The sequence below is a fragment of the Humulus lupulus genome, chromosome 8, assembly GCF_963169125.1.
Source record: "Humulus lupulus chromosome 8, drHumLupu1.1, whole genome shotgun sequence".
In the NCBI taxonomy this organism is placed as follows: Eukaryota; Viridiplantae; Streptophyta; class Magnoliopsida; order Rosales; family Cannabaceae; genus Humulus; species Humulus lupulus.
In genome coordinates, this window is record NC_084800.1 from 180,359,535 (window position 1) to 180,374,329 (window position 14,795).

Sequence of the window (14,795 nt, forward strand, 5' to 3'; positions counted from 1 at the left end):
CTGAGACGGTGAGGATCCAACCCGAAAGGACTCATAAATGCCCTTGCGCGACTCCTGACCGTCTGATGAAGAGACACCTGTCCATTGGATCGTGGGCTAGAATTTGGGGCTAGTATAAATGTCCCAAGAAAACAACATTTGGCACTTTTCCCTCTTCGAACCAGCTTAAGAAAACGCAAACGCTATTCGAACTTTGCATGTCCGACCTCTCCGATGACATACACCGCCGCCTGCTAGCTCTGCGCCGCCGCCTGTTTCCCAGAACCCCAACTTTTGTTCTTCTACCTGACGGCGCTTCTCGGGTTTGTCCCGTCGACGAACTACTGCACCGGCTGCGCCACTTCAAGAACGAGGTTCTGCCATCCTTACAGTGGGACAACCATCATCTTCAGCAGTCGACACCACACAGTAAGTCTCTTTGCCAACTTTGTGAACTTATGTCCTCTAGATGCGTGCATTTAGGCTCTGAGCTCTAGAAATTGCTAGGAAGGCTGTCTGGTTTGGGTTGCTCCGCATTCGGATGCTTCCTGGACAAGGAGTGGGCCTTAGTAGCCTCCTCTCCCGATCAGGGTCCCGGGGCTTTTCGGGGTCCCGGACCTGATCCGACGGGACTCCAAGCAGTCCTTAGGAGACTCCCTGTACCTTGACCGACTTTCTTGGGTTTAGGTACTGACTGCTTGGTCTTTCTTTCTTTGTCCCCAGATCGTCAGTTATGGAAAAAGGCGTAACACTCCATTCTGAGGAAGAGGTCAACTGGGTCCCTGTCGTCGTCCCCGGGTCCCGGACGCCCAAAGGCAACAGGTGGGAGATGGATTTCACGGCCAACTCGTTCCGGAACTACCGGATGATGCTGCTCCTGGAGAAGCAACTGGGCATCGAATCAACTCCGGGCCTCTTTCACAATCGCATGGCTAGGCTTGAGGAGCGGGCACATACGTCCGTGCAAGGATTCGGGGCCTAGAGCGCCGGTCACATCAGTGCGGGAGCTACGCTCCCGCTTCATGACTATTTCGTGCGGTTCTTGACGTATGTGGGGATCGCACCATTCCAGCTGTTGCCGCAAGCGTACCGCCTGCTTGCTGGGTGGAAGGTGTTCGCTGTCGCGAAGGAGATCGCGGAGCCTACCCCTGCGGAAGTCCTGTACTTCTACAAGTTGGTGCCGCAGGTCAACGTCAAAAACAAGAGCCTGGACGGCTTTTACAGGCTGCAGCCGCGGAGCGGCTATCCTGATCCTACCAGCACCTAGAGGCACCCCCCGGATGTCAGGAATTACTAGTTCATGACATCCGGGTTCCTTATTGACAAGAACCCCACACTGCTGCTGGACTTCCAGCGAGCGGGTAAGTATTCCTCCGGACCCCTCTCTTTTATTCATCTTTTGCTCTCGTCTCTTACCATGTCTTCCGGGTCGCAGGGCCCTTTGTTCAAACCCCCCTTACCGAGTTCCTCCTGGAAAGGAGGAGGTTCTATGCTAAGTTAACCGCGGAGGAGCTGGACGTAGGGGGCTACGTCAGGGATGACAACCTCCGGCTAGTTGGGTTGCTCGCGGCCACCCAAACCATTGTTATCCCGAACCTTCGGGGCATCCCCTGCGAGAAGAATGCCGAAGTCCGGGAGCAGCTGGCCCTTGATCACATTGCTGCGGTAGTGAGGGCGGCGCGGGCTGACGCGACCCAGCGTAAGAAACTGCCCCCGGCAGAAGCGGCCACCTCGGAAGAGCTGGAGGAGCTTTTCGAAGGCGCCCTACCAAACGCCGGGACTCCCGGGGCTAGTGTATCGGGGAGAGGTAACTCCCTTTTAATCTTAACTTATGCTCCCCAAGTCGGGGACTTAGCTAGGGATAGGCTAGAATCGCCGGGCCCCGCGTTTGGGGCTGATGGGGAGATGAGGCCTTCATCTCTTGTCCCTGTGGGATCAGAGGTCCTAATGTTCTTATCCGGGTTCCTCCAATACGGGGGGTTTCTGAACCAGGACGACGTAGGAGATCGGATCCACTCATTCGCTTTAAGGGAACTGAGTCTCGCCCGAGGCTTAAATGAGGGTTCGTCCCGGGCCGTTTTTTACTGCTGTGTATTTTCATCTGTTTGGTTTACCATCCTAACTCCTTTTTCCTATACTTTTGCAGAGGAATCCGATATGTCTAACCCGGCCAGCAAAATGAGGAGACTCATCAAGGAATGGGCGGCCAAGAAGGCGGCAAGGAGAGCAAATGATGCGACGGGCACGGAGCCCCTCCCCACCAGTGAAGCACCCGGGACAGTGCCCAGTCCGGGCGAAGCTCTGTGATAACTCTACAAAATAGAGTTATTTTACCATATTTTATATGCTAATTGTTGCTTAGTTCTTGAGTTTTTAATTAACTTATTAAGTTTTTATGTAATTTTTTATTTATTAGTCTTACTGTAGTTTTCTAGATTTTTATATGTTTTTATAGATATTTTATTATAATATGTTGTAATTTAATTATATGAAATTTGTATTGTTAAGATAGAAGTTAAAAATGTAATTCTTTTGAACTTAAATGCTTTATTAAATTAAGTTATAATCAATATTTTCAAATAATTAATATGATTTATTTATAATTGAAAATATTTGATTGTTATTTAATTTATTTTTATCTTGTAGGAATTATATTGTTGCATTTTTATTGCTCTTGAAAAGAGAAGAAAAAAATGTTAGAGTTGAAAGAAAAGAGAGAAAAGTGGTGTTTTTGAGCAAAAGCCCAAGTCAGCCCAACCCAAGTGCCAGGCCCACTTCCTCCTTCAGCATATATGCACCTGCCCCAGCAGCCTTCATCTCTCCAGGCCGTATGGACCCAGCCTCACCATTTCAGCCGTGGGTGCCCTTCATGTGTAGCATCCTCCAGCAGCCCAATTGGGCCTCCAAACCACACGGCCCAAAGTCCCCAACTCTTGCTCCTCACGCCTGGCAAACCTCCCAGCCGCCTGCCTTCAATTTGCCTCCAAAGCAGCAAGCAGCAAGTCGCCTAGAAGCCGTACGGCCCAGCTTGTCCTCAGCCCACAAGGCCACGCCTGCCACCAGCAGCCTAGTGCTGCATTTTTGCCACTTTTTGAGCCTAAATTTGCCTAAGTGTACCATTTGTCCTCTATGCTCAAAATGTCACTTTTTACCCATTTTCTATACAACTTTTACCCCAAAATCATCATCACTCCTACAATTTACCCCTATTATTATTAATTTAATCAATTTACTTAATTTAAATTTGATTATTTTAATAATCTCATTTTGGCTATAAATAAGGGTTTTGAAGACCATTTTTGGTGTGCTTAATTTTTGGTTACCATCTTTTTTCTCCCATTTTCTCTCTACCATTCTCTATTCCATTTGGGTTTTTCAAGAGAATTTTGCAAGTATGTATGTCATTTATTTTGTAATTTCTATTTTAGTTATGTGCTTCTAATCTTTTTCATAAGATTATTAAGATCATGATGAAGCAACTTGTAACTAGGTAATATTTATGTTGTATGTTGATTTCCCTTGTAATGCAACAAGTTTATGGATTTTTCTTCTTCATATATGTCTTTCATCTTTAATATCTCATATTTTGGATTGTTAGATAATATGCACTTTGTTCTTCATTTTGCAAAAACATAATATTCTTTGTGTAAGATGTGTCATTAAATTGTACACATCCATGCTTAGAACAAAAATATTATGTTTTGCCTTATAAATAATGTTCATTGATTTATTTGTTATTTCATTAGATTGATTTACACTAAATGCTTTGAAATTATAATTTTGAAAAGTGAAGAAAAATCCTATCTTTTTATAAGAAATTTGTGCTTAAAATTATAAATATTTTTGAAAAATGATAGTTTAAATTATTTTAACTATTACTAAAACTTGGGAATCAATATACTAATAAATATTATTAAACTTACATTTTGTGGATTCTAGTATCTTAATAATCTTTTCTTTTAACACTTATTTTCAACTCATTATTGCTTTATTTTATTCTCTTAAATAGCCTTATTTTTCAATCTTTTATTTTATGTTCATAATATTAAAACTTATCAATCTTTGGAGCTAGGTTAGAATTTATTATTTTTGATTTAAAATAGTTTCATTTTCGATTTTAGACAACTCCTTTGGGTTCGACATCCTTGCTTACACGATCACTATTCTATATGGACGATTCGTGCGCTTGCGATTTATAAATTTTTAAACATACCCGTTTTGGGTCCATCACTCTGGCCGTGGTTCCCTTCCAGGCCGTGGAACCTGCTGCAGACGTCGCTTTTGACCAGCCCCCCGTGATTGATTTGGAGGTGGGCGAAGCCGTCAGCCTGAGCTCTGGGAAGAGGGGCCCGGAAGTAGATGTCGGGGAAGGCAACCTCGGGAAGAGACCCCGGACGACGCGGGCGGGCTCAACTGAGTTGCACAGAGAGAGTCGGCTAATCGCGAAGGAAATCCCTGCACCGCCAGTCCTTCCCCTCCGGCCAACTCTTCTCGAAGAGGGGGAGTCCGCCTTGCTGGACGAGCAGCCCCGGCTGGTCAACCGGACCTGGGAAAACGGCCGGTGCTGGAGGGACGACGCTTATAAGGCCTTGAAAATCCGTCGTTAGGTCGAGTTCTCGGATCGTCCTGCCGAGTTCAGCGTTCCCCAGCCGATCGTGGACCGGCTAGTCGCCGAAGCGGGCTTCCGCCCCAAGCTCGGCCAGGACATCGCCCCCATGGCGGCTGATCTGCTGGATCAGGTTGGGAGCACTATGTCTAACCTTCAGTTGAAGAGGTACGCCATGATAGCCAACCCGGACGTGCTGTTCATCTCCCAGGCTCTCCGCCATCAGGCCACCGCGGTAACTTTCACCTCACTTATACTCCTTCCATCATTTGTTGTTGGTGGTTTTATTTTCTAACTTTTCTTTGCTCCAGGTTGATTTGCGGTCCCAGAGGAGTGCCGATCTGGTGGCCGAGCTTGCCATAAAGATGGAGACGACCAAGATGGAGTTGGAGGCGGCCGTGAACCAGAGGGAGGCCGTCAAGGAGACCCTTAGCCAGGAGATGGCCCACCTCCAGGAAGAAGTGGCCCGTGCAAAGGCGGAGCGCGAGGAGATTGGCCGCGCCAAGGTCGGGTTGGAAGAGGAGTTGTCCCAGAAGACAAAAGTTGCCGACGAAAGGGCGACGCTCTTGGAGACGGCCGCGGCGCAGTCCGCCCTGGACAAGGAGGAGATCCAGGCCCTGAAAACCTGAGTCTGCGAACTGGGCGACTCTCTGCTTCATGAGAAGGCGGCGCATGAGACGACCCGTCAGGAAAAGGAGGAGGCTGAGAACTTGCTGGATGTCACCTTTGATGATGCCATCTATATGGCCTGGTGCAAGGATAAGAAGAGGAACCTCCTTGTCTTTCCTGATCCTGAATCAAAGCGTGCCGAGTATGAGGCCAAGGAGAGGGAGGATGCGGACCTCCGGGCGGATGCGCTATAGGCCCGAGCCCCGGCCTTGTACTTTTGTTAATGTTTTTGGCTTGTAATTAAATTTAAAACACTGCTATTTCCTTTGGCTTTTACGAAAGCTTCCTTTCGCTGTTCAGTAGAAATTTCGATTTGTTGCTGCGGCTAACTGATTGCAGGGGTTTAGTTCTGGTTCCAACGGCCGGGACTAGACCCAACGGCTTAATTTTCCAGGTCTCTAGCCCTGGCGCTCGGTCAAGGGCCCTCAGGGTTCGTCCGGGGCAGAGCCGGCCTTGAGCTCGGTCCTCTTTTTTATACCCACGGACATCGTTCGTTCGGGCGGGACAGGCCTAAGGCTCGGTCCTCTTTATAATATCCCCGGATGTCATTCATCCGGGGCGGGACCGCCATTGGACTCGGTCCTCTTTCTAATATCCCCGGACGTCGTTCGTCCGGGGTGGGACTGGCCTTGGGCTCGGTCCTCTTTATAATGTCCCCGGACGTCGTTCGTCCGGGGTGGGACCGACTTTGGGCTCGGTCCTCTTTTTTATACCCCCGGACATCGTTCGTCCGGGCGAGATCGGCCTAAGGCTCGGTCCTCTTTATAATATCCCCGGACGTCGTTCGTCCAGACGGGACCGACCTTGGGCTCGGTCCTCTTTATAATGTCCCCGGACGTCGTTCGTCCGGGGTGGGACCGGCTTTGGGCTTGGTCCTCTTTTTTATAGCCCCGAACATCGTTCGTCCGGGCGGGACCGATCTAAGGCTCGGTCCTCTTTATAATATCCCCGAACGTCGTTCGTCCGGGCGGGACCGGCCATGGGCTCGGTCCTCTTTATAATGTCCCCGGACGTCGTTCGTCCAGGGTGGGACCGGCCTTGGGCTCGGTCCTCTCTTTTATACCCCCGGACAGCGTTCGTCCGGGCGGGACCAGCCTAAGGCTCGGTCCTCTTTATAATATCCCCGGACGTCGTTCGTCCGGGGTGGGACCGGCCTTGGGCTCGGTCCTCTTTTTTATACCCCCGGACATCGTTCGTCCGGGGCGGGACCGGCATTGGGCTTGGTCCTCTTTATAATATCCCCGGACGTCGTTCGTCCGGGGTGGGACCGGCCTTGGGCTTGGTCCTCTTTATAATTTCCCCGGACGTCGTTCGTCCGGGGTGGGACCGGCCTTGGGCTCGGTCCTCTTTTTTATACCCCGGACATCGTTCGTCCGGGCGGGACCGGCCTAAGGCTCGGTCCTCTTTATAATATCTCCGGACGTCGTTCGTCCGGGCGGGACCGGCCTTGAGCTTGGTCCTCTTTTTTATACCCCCGGACATCGTTCGTCCGGGCGGGACCGGCCTAAGGCTCGATCCTCTTTATAATATCCCCGGACGTTGTTCGTCCGGGCGGGACTGGCCTTTGGCTCAGTTCTCTTTTTTATACCCCCGGACATCGTTCATCTGGGCAGGACCGGCCTAAGGCTCGGTCCTCTTTATAATATCCCCGGACGTCGTTCGTCTGGGGTGGGACCGGCCTTGGGCTTGGTCCTCTTTTTTATACTCCCGGACATCGTTCGTCCGGGGCGGGACCGACATTGGGCTCGGTCCTCTTTATAATATCCCTGGACGTCGTTCGTCCGGGGTGGGACTGGCCTTGGACTCGGTCCTCTTTTTTATACCCCTGGACATCGTTCGTCCGGACGGGACCGGCCTAAGGCTCGGTCCTCTTTATAATATCCCCGGACGTCGTTCGTCCGAGGTGGGACCGACCTTGGGCTCGGTCCTCTTTATAATATCCCCGGACGTCGTTCGTCCGGGGTGGGACCGGCCTTGAGCTTGGTCCTCTTTATAATGTCCCCGGACGTCGTTCGTCCAGGGTAAGACCGACCTTGGGCTCGGTCCTCTTTTTTATACCCCAGACATCGTTCGTCTAGGCGGGACCGGCCTAAGGCTCGGTCCTCTTTATAATATCCCCGGACGTCGTTCGTCCGGGCGGGACCGGCCTTGGGCTCGGTCCTCTATTTTATACCCCCGGACATCGTTCGTCCGGGGCGGACCGGCATTGGGCTCGGTCATCTTTATAATATCCCCGGACGTCGTTCGTCCGGGGTGGGACCGGCCTTAGGCTTGGTCCTCTTTATAATATTCCCGGACGTCGTTCGTCCGGGGTGGGACCGACCTTGGGCTCGGTCATCTTTATAATGTCCCCAGACGTCGTTCGTCTAGGGTGGGATCGGCCTTGGGCTCGGTCCTCTTTTTTATACCCCCGGACATCGTTCGTCTGCGCGGGACCGGCCTAAGGCTCGGTCCTCTTTATAATATCCCCGGACGTCGTTTGTCCGGGGTGGGACCGGCCTTGGGCTCGGTCCTTTTTATAATATCCCCGGACGTCGTTCGTCCAGGGTGGGACCGGCCTTGGGCTCGGTCCTCTTTATAATGTCCCCGGACGTCCTTCGTCCAGGGTGGGACCGACCTTGGGCTCGGTTCTCTTTTTTATACCCTCGGACATCGTTCGTTCGGGCGGGACCGGCCTAAGGCTCGGTCCTCTTTATAATATCCCCGGACGTCGTTCGTCCGGGGTGGGACCGGCCTTGGGCTCGGTCTTCTTTTTTATACCCCCGGACATTGTTCGTCCGGGGCGGGACCGACATTGGGCTCGGTCCTCTTTATAATATCCCTGGACGTTGTTCGTCCGTGGTGGGACCGGCATTGGACTCGGTCCTCTTTTTTTTACCCCCGGACATTGTTCGTCCTGGCGGGACCTGCCTAAGGCTCGGTCCTCTTTATAATATCCCCGGACGTCATTCGTCCGGGGTGGGACCGGCCTTGGGCTCGGTCCTCTTTTTTATACCCCCGGACATCGTTCGTCCGGGCGGGACTAGCCTAAGGCTCGGTCCTCTTTATAATATCCCCGGACGTCGTTCGTTCGGGCGGGACCGGCCTAGGGTTGCGCCTCGCCGAGTATTTCGTTTATATCTGGGCTGATACCCCCCGCAAGTGAGCGGAGACGGGTCTGGGGTCACTTGAGAAAGAAATTCGCAAGGAATTCGCCCTGAGGCGTACATTTCCATGGCGACAATAGCCTTTTATGACGTTTTGCACACGTCATTTTCATTGTTCAAAAGAGAATTCGCCCTGAGGCGTACATTGTTTACAACGAAAACATTAAAATGGGACAAGTTCCAGGACTACTGATAGTATTTATGGAGATGCTCCGCGTTCCAGGCTCGCGGGACTTCCGAACCATCGAGCCGCTTCAAGCAGTACGTTCCGGGGCAGACCTCGTGCTGGATCTCTTAGGGCCTTTCCCAATTAGGGCTCAGAACCCCTACTCCCGGATCCTGAGTGGCAGGGAAAACTCTCCGCAGGACTAGATCGCCGGTTTCAAACTTACGGCTCTTGACTCTGGAGTTGAAATGTCGCGTGATCTTGCCCTGGTACATCTTCAACTGCACTTGCGACTCTTCCCGGATCTCTTTGATGAGATCCAGCGATTCCTGGAGTAAGGCGTGGTTCTGGGTGGGATCTTATGTGTCGCGACGATGGGACGGGATGGTTGTTTCAATTGGGATGACAGCTTCGCATCCATAAACCATCGAGTAGGGGGTGTGCCCAGTTGACGTCCTCTCGGTCGTCTGGTAGGCCCACAGTACGCGGGGGAGTTCCTCGGGCCATTTGCTCTTACAGGCCTGGAGCTTTTTCTTCAGTGTCTCTTTTAGGATTTTGTTCACGGCTTCTGCCTGCCCGTTCGCCTGAGGTCTGGCAACCGCAGAGAAACTCTTCACTATACCGTGTCTTTCGCAAAAATCCGTGAAGTGGAGGCTGTCAAACTGCTTCCCGTTATCGGACACGATTTTGTAGGGGAGGCCATACCGACACACTATGCTGTTGATGACGAAATCCAAGGCCTTTTTGCAAGTGACCGTTTTCATGGGCTCTGCCTCAACCCATTTCGTGTAATAATCCACAGCCACAATGGCATACTTCACCCCTCCTTTCCCGGTCGGGAGGGATCCAACGAGATCGATCCCCCACACTGCGAAGGGCCAGGGGCTATTCATCAAGGTTATTTCTGTTGGGGGGGCCCGAGGGATCTTCGCGTACCTCTGGCACTGTTCGCACTTGCGGACGTAGCCTATGCAGTCTTTCTTCATGGTGGGCCAGAAGTATCCCTGGCGCAGGATCTTTTTGGACAGATTGGGCCTGGCCGTGTGATCTCCGCAAAAACTCTCATGCACCTCGTGCATGATGGCACTCAGCTCAGTTCTGGACACGCACCTGAGGTAAGGCATAGACAGCCCTCGGCGGTAGAGTTTTCCGTCCATAATGACGTACCGGTGTGCCTGGTACAAGAGTTTCCTGGCTGCGGCTCGGTCATTTGGGACTTCCCCGGTGGACAGGTATCTCATCAGCGGTCCCATCCAGGAAGAGGAGTGGTCGACGGCGTGGACGGCGGGGGCCCTGATGCTTGGGACGAGGAAATGGTTGACGGGAACTAATCTGGCCAGCTCGGCCTCCGCATCGGTCGCCAGCTTCGCTAATGTATCCGCGAAGACATTTTGCTCCCGAGGGATCTGGCGGATGGAATGCGCCGCGAACGTCTGGAGCATCTCCCGCGTTTGAGTCATGTATGCCGCCATTCTTTCTCCCTTGGTCTGATATTCCCCCGAGATTTGTCTGACTACTAGCTGAGAATCGCTGTAAATTTCGAGGTTTGCTGCCCCTACCTCCTGGGCCAGGCGCAGGCCGACCAGGACAGCTTCATGCTCCGCCTCGTTGTTCGATGCTTTGAACTGGAAACAGAGGGCATTTTGTAGCTGGTGCCCCTGTGGGAACACCAAGATGATCCCGGCGCCGGCCCCATTTTCGTTCGAGGCTCCATCCACGAAGATTTTCCAAACGGGCGCCGCGGGGCTACTCTCTTCTGGGGGGATCCCGGAACATTCGACGATGAAATCGGCCAGGGCCTGTCCCTTGATGGACACCCGGGGTACGTAAGATATATCAAACTGGCTCAGCTCCATTGCCCACTTCAGGAGTCTCCCCGACGACTCAGGTTTCTGAAACACCTGTCGCAGGGGATGGTTGGTTAAGACCTTTATGGCGTGAGCCTGGAAATAAGGTCGAAGCTTCCGGGATGCCATCAACAGGCAGAAAGTCAGCTTTTCGATCAACGGGTACCGAGACTCGGCGTCTAGTAATCGCTTGCTCACGTAGTATACCGGGAGTTGTGTCCTTTCCTTTTCTCGCACCAACGTGGCGCTGACAGCGTGCTCGGTCACGGCCAGGTACAGATACAAAGGCTCTCCTTTGACTGGCTTCGCCAGGATGGGGGCTTTGGCCAAGTGTTCTTTCAGCTTCTGGAAGGCCTCTTCGCATTCGGGTGACCACTCGAACCGCTGGCTTCCCCGAAGGACGTTGAAAAAGGGGACGCACTTGTCTGTGGCCTTAGAAACGAAACGGCTCAGGGCGGCCACTCGCCCCGTCAGGCTTTGAACATCCTTGTGCTTCCGGGGAGAGGCCATGTCAATCAGTGCCTTGATTTTCTCTGGGTTGGCTTCAATTCCTCGGAAGCTCACTATGAAGCCCAGGAACTTCCCAGAAGCCACGCCGAAGGTGCACTTCTTAGGGTTCAGCTTCATCCCGTACTTCCGGATAACTGCGAAAGCCTCCGCCAAATCGTCCTAATGGTTCTGCGACGTCTTGGACTTGACCAGCATATCGTCGATGTATACCTCCATGTTTCGCCCTAGCTGGGCCCGAAACATTCGATTGACGAGCCTCTGGTATGTTGCTCCGGCATTTTTGAGTCCGAAAGGCATGACTATATAGCAATAGATGCCCTTGTCAGTTTGGAAGCTGGTATGTTCCTGATCCGCCACGTGCATGGAGATCTGGTTATAGCCAGAGTACGCTTCCATGAAACTCAATATCTCGTAACCAAACGTAGCGTCCACCATTTGGTCGATTCGGGGGAGCGGGAAACAGTCCTTCGGACACGCTTTGTTGAGATCCGTGAAGTCAATGCAAGTCCTCCAGGTCCCGTTCGGTTTCGGCACCAGGACGGGATTGGCCAACCACATGGGGTACACAGCTTCGCATATGAAGTTGATGGAAGACAACTTCTCTACCTCCAGCTTGAGGGCCTCGGCCCTCTCCGTCCCCAAAGGTCTGTGGTTCTGGCGGACCGGGGTCACGTTTGGGTCGATACTTAACGTGTGGCAGATGATATTGCGGTCAATCCCAGTCATATCGGAGTGGGACCAGGCCAGAAGGTCCTGGTTTTCCTGGACTCGGGCGATAATGGCGGCTCGAATGTCCGCCGTCAGGCTCTTTCCTACTTGGATGATCCTGGCGGGGTCGGTTTCACTGATGCGTACTTCTTCTATTTCGTCCATTGGCTCCAGGACGTGATCGTCCCCTATCCACGGGTCCAGGTCATCCTCTCCCTGGACCACTTGCTCGGCAGGAAAGAGAAGGGCTGGTTCGACGAGCTCCTCTCGGACCATGTATATGGGCCGGGCAGAGATATGGTAACACTTCCGGGCGCTCTTTTGGTCTCCCCAGACAGTCCCTACTCCTCCGTTGCCGCACGGGAACTTCATGCAAAGATGGCGGATGGAGGTGATGGCCCCGAACTCGACCAGTGCGGGCCGACCAAAGATGACGTTGTAAGCGGTTGGGCAATCCACCACAACAAAGGTGCAGAACTTGAATGAGTGTTGCAATTCATCCCCCAGCGTCACCGGCAGCTGGACCTTTCCCATGGGGAGAAGCGCATCTCCGTTGAAGCCGTAGATTTGGGTCGGGCAGGACGCCAGATCCGCCTCCGTCAGGCCAATGGCGGCAAAGGCGGGTTTGAACAACAAGTTGACGGAGCTTCCGTCATCCACCAACATGCGGGACACCAACTTGTTGGCAATCTGAGCATCTATGACCAGCGGGTCATGGTGCGGAAAATGGACGTTGCGGGTGTTGTCCTCCGTGAAGGTGATGGGGAGGTTCATCAGTTTAGGGCGTTGATCCGGGGCCTTGACAAGGGCGCAAACTTCCTGGTCATGGTCCAGCTCACTCAGATAGAGCTTTTGGTCATTCTTCGAAGGTCCTCCTATGTGAGGTCCGCCCGATATGGTCGCCACATGTCCGTCAACTCGAGGGGGGGCTGCCCCGGATGAATAAGGCATTCCGGGGCCGGGAACCTGCGCGGCGATGGTCCCCTGAGGGGCCTGCGCTTGAGGTCCCTGTGCATACTCCCCCTGGGGTGGGAATGCACGAGTCGTCACCGGCGCCGTGGATTGCCTGGGGCTTGCTGACATGCCTGGGACACCCACGGGCATTCTTACCCACTGGTGGAGGTGCCCCAGCTTGATGAGGTTTTCAATCTCATCTCTGAGCTGGCGACACTCGTCTGTGGTGTGGCCCACGTCTTTGTGATAGGCACACCATTTGCTGGTGTCTCTCAGATTCCTTCCCCCCTTAAACATGGGGCTAGGCTTCCGGTAGTGGACCGCTCTCTCTGTCGCCAGATAGATATTTTCCCGGGTGTCCACCAAGTTGGTGTATTCTGAATATTGGGGCTCGTAGCCCCTCTTCCCCTTTTTGGCCAGCTCAGGCCGGTTCTGGCCTTTGCCCGATCGCTTCCCCCAGGAGGGATTCACGCTTGCCTCAGTTAATCCCGTCTGCGATTGCTGGGCTACGACGGGGGCCATGCTGTGCCCTGCCGGCGCGACGCCATAACTGGAGAAGTGCATTGATTGGGCCGGAGCGTACCCCGAAGCGGCAGGGCCGTATACCGTAGGGGTGTAACTGATGCCGGGCGTGACGGCCGACCCCGGGACTATGGGGGGCGTGGCGTAGGACTGCGCAGGGAACTGTCCCGCACGTCCCGGAATCGTCTGAGGGATGGGGTGAGGAGCTGGGGGCCGTCCGAAGGCCTGGATCTGAGCCTCCTCCCAGTTGATGAATCCTTGGGCCCTCCTGATGAATTCTTCCAAAGTGGCGGATTTACTGCGCTGCATGTCATCCCAAAGTGGGGACTCGACCCGGATCCCGGACTGCAGTGCCACTAAGCGCTGTCCGTCATCGACCTTTGTCTTGGAGGCTTCTTCAGTAAAGCGCTGGATGTAGGCTCTCAATGTCTCCGCGGGTAGTTGCTTAATATTGGTGAGGGCGCTGATTTGCATGTCCATCCTCATGGCGGCCACGAACTGCTTCCGAAATGCTGACTGTAGCCCGGACCATGATTGGATGGACCCCGGTTTAAGCCTTTTCCACCATTCCTCGGCGGAACCGCCCAACGTGATGGAGAAGCAGAGACATTTGCTGTCGTCGCTGACGTGAGCTACGGTCATGAGTCGGTTGTACCGGGACAGATGATCCCTAGGATCTGTATTTCCAGTATAGGCAGTGAGGCTCGGCATCTTGAACCCCTTGGGCAGTACGACGTCCAGGATGTGCCTCGCGCACGGCTCTTTGTCCTCTTCATCGGAGTCAGTGTCCGCGCCTTCCTGCTTGCGGACCAGTCGATCAGTGACCTTTTTTAATGCGGCCATCTGCTCCATGAGCAGCTTGGCCGTGCTATCCTTCAGGGGGATTCTCTCGTTCCTCCTGTCGTTGATGTTGTTCCTGAGGTCGCCGTCTCGAGGGAGGATTTTTTCCTTGCGGGCCCGCTCCTTCCGGGCTTTAGTCCATCGTGTAAATCTATCCGGGAAGTGTCGTCCCCCGAACTGAGAGCGTGACGATCCTTGCGGCGAGACCGTTCCCGACGGTTCTTGTTGACCGAGGCACTTGGGTGCAAAGACCTTTCCCGCCCTTTTGGCCCTGGGGCGTGCCGGGGCCGCTCGCTTCATGGCCGCGCTCCCTGTAGATCGATTGGGTGGCCTTGTCCTGGGACGGGGCGCACCTTCTCTTTCCTAGGCAGCGATCGGGAACGTGCCCCGGCTTTCTCGACGGGGGTGGTTTTCTCCCGGGTCTTCCGTCGCTCCTTGTCCGGGACTTTTGGAGCCGGGTCGGAAAAAGGCTCTGGGGGACGGATCGGGCTGGGACCCCTGGGGCCCCCGGCTTGCTCTTGGGGAGCGGGTTGTTGCGTTTCTGGAAGTGGGCTAGCCGTGGGGTTGGCTGCTGGGATCTGCGCGGCCATTAGCGCCTGTAGGGCTCGTAGAGACTCTTGCACCCGGTGGTGCGCCTCCGCCTGCTCAGCCATCCTGGCTTCCTGATCCAGGACTTGCTGCCTTAGTCTAGTCACCTCCGAGTCCTGCTGATCGTCGCGGGGGATCCCGGGATCCGCGGCTTCATCGTGATACTCCCCCTTGTTTTCCTCCTCGTAGTACTGTTCTTCGTTTTCTACTTCGTACTCTGTCCCACCCTCGTAGTCTTGCGACTCGTCTTGGTGAGACGT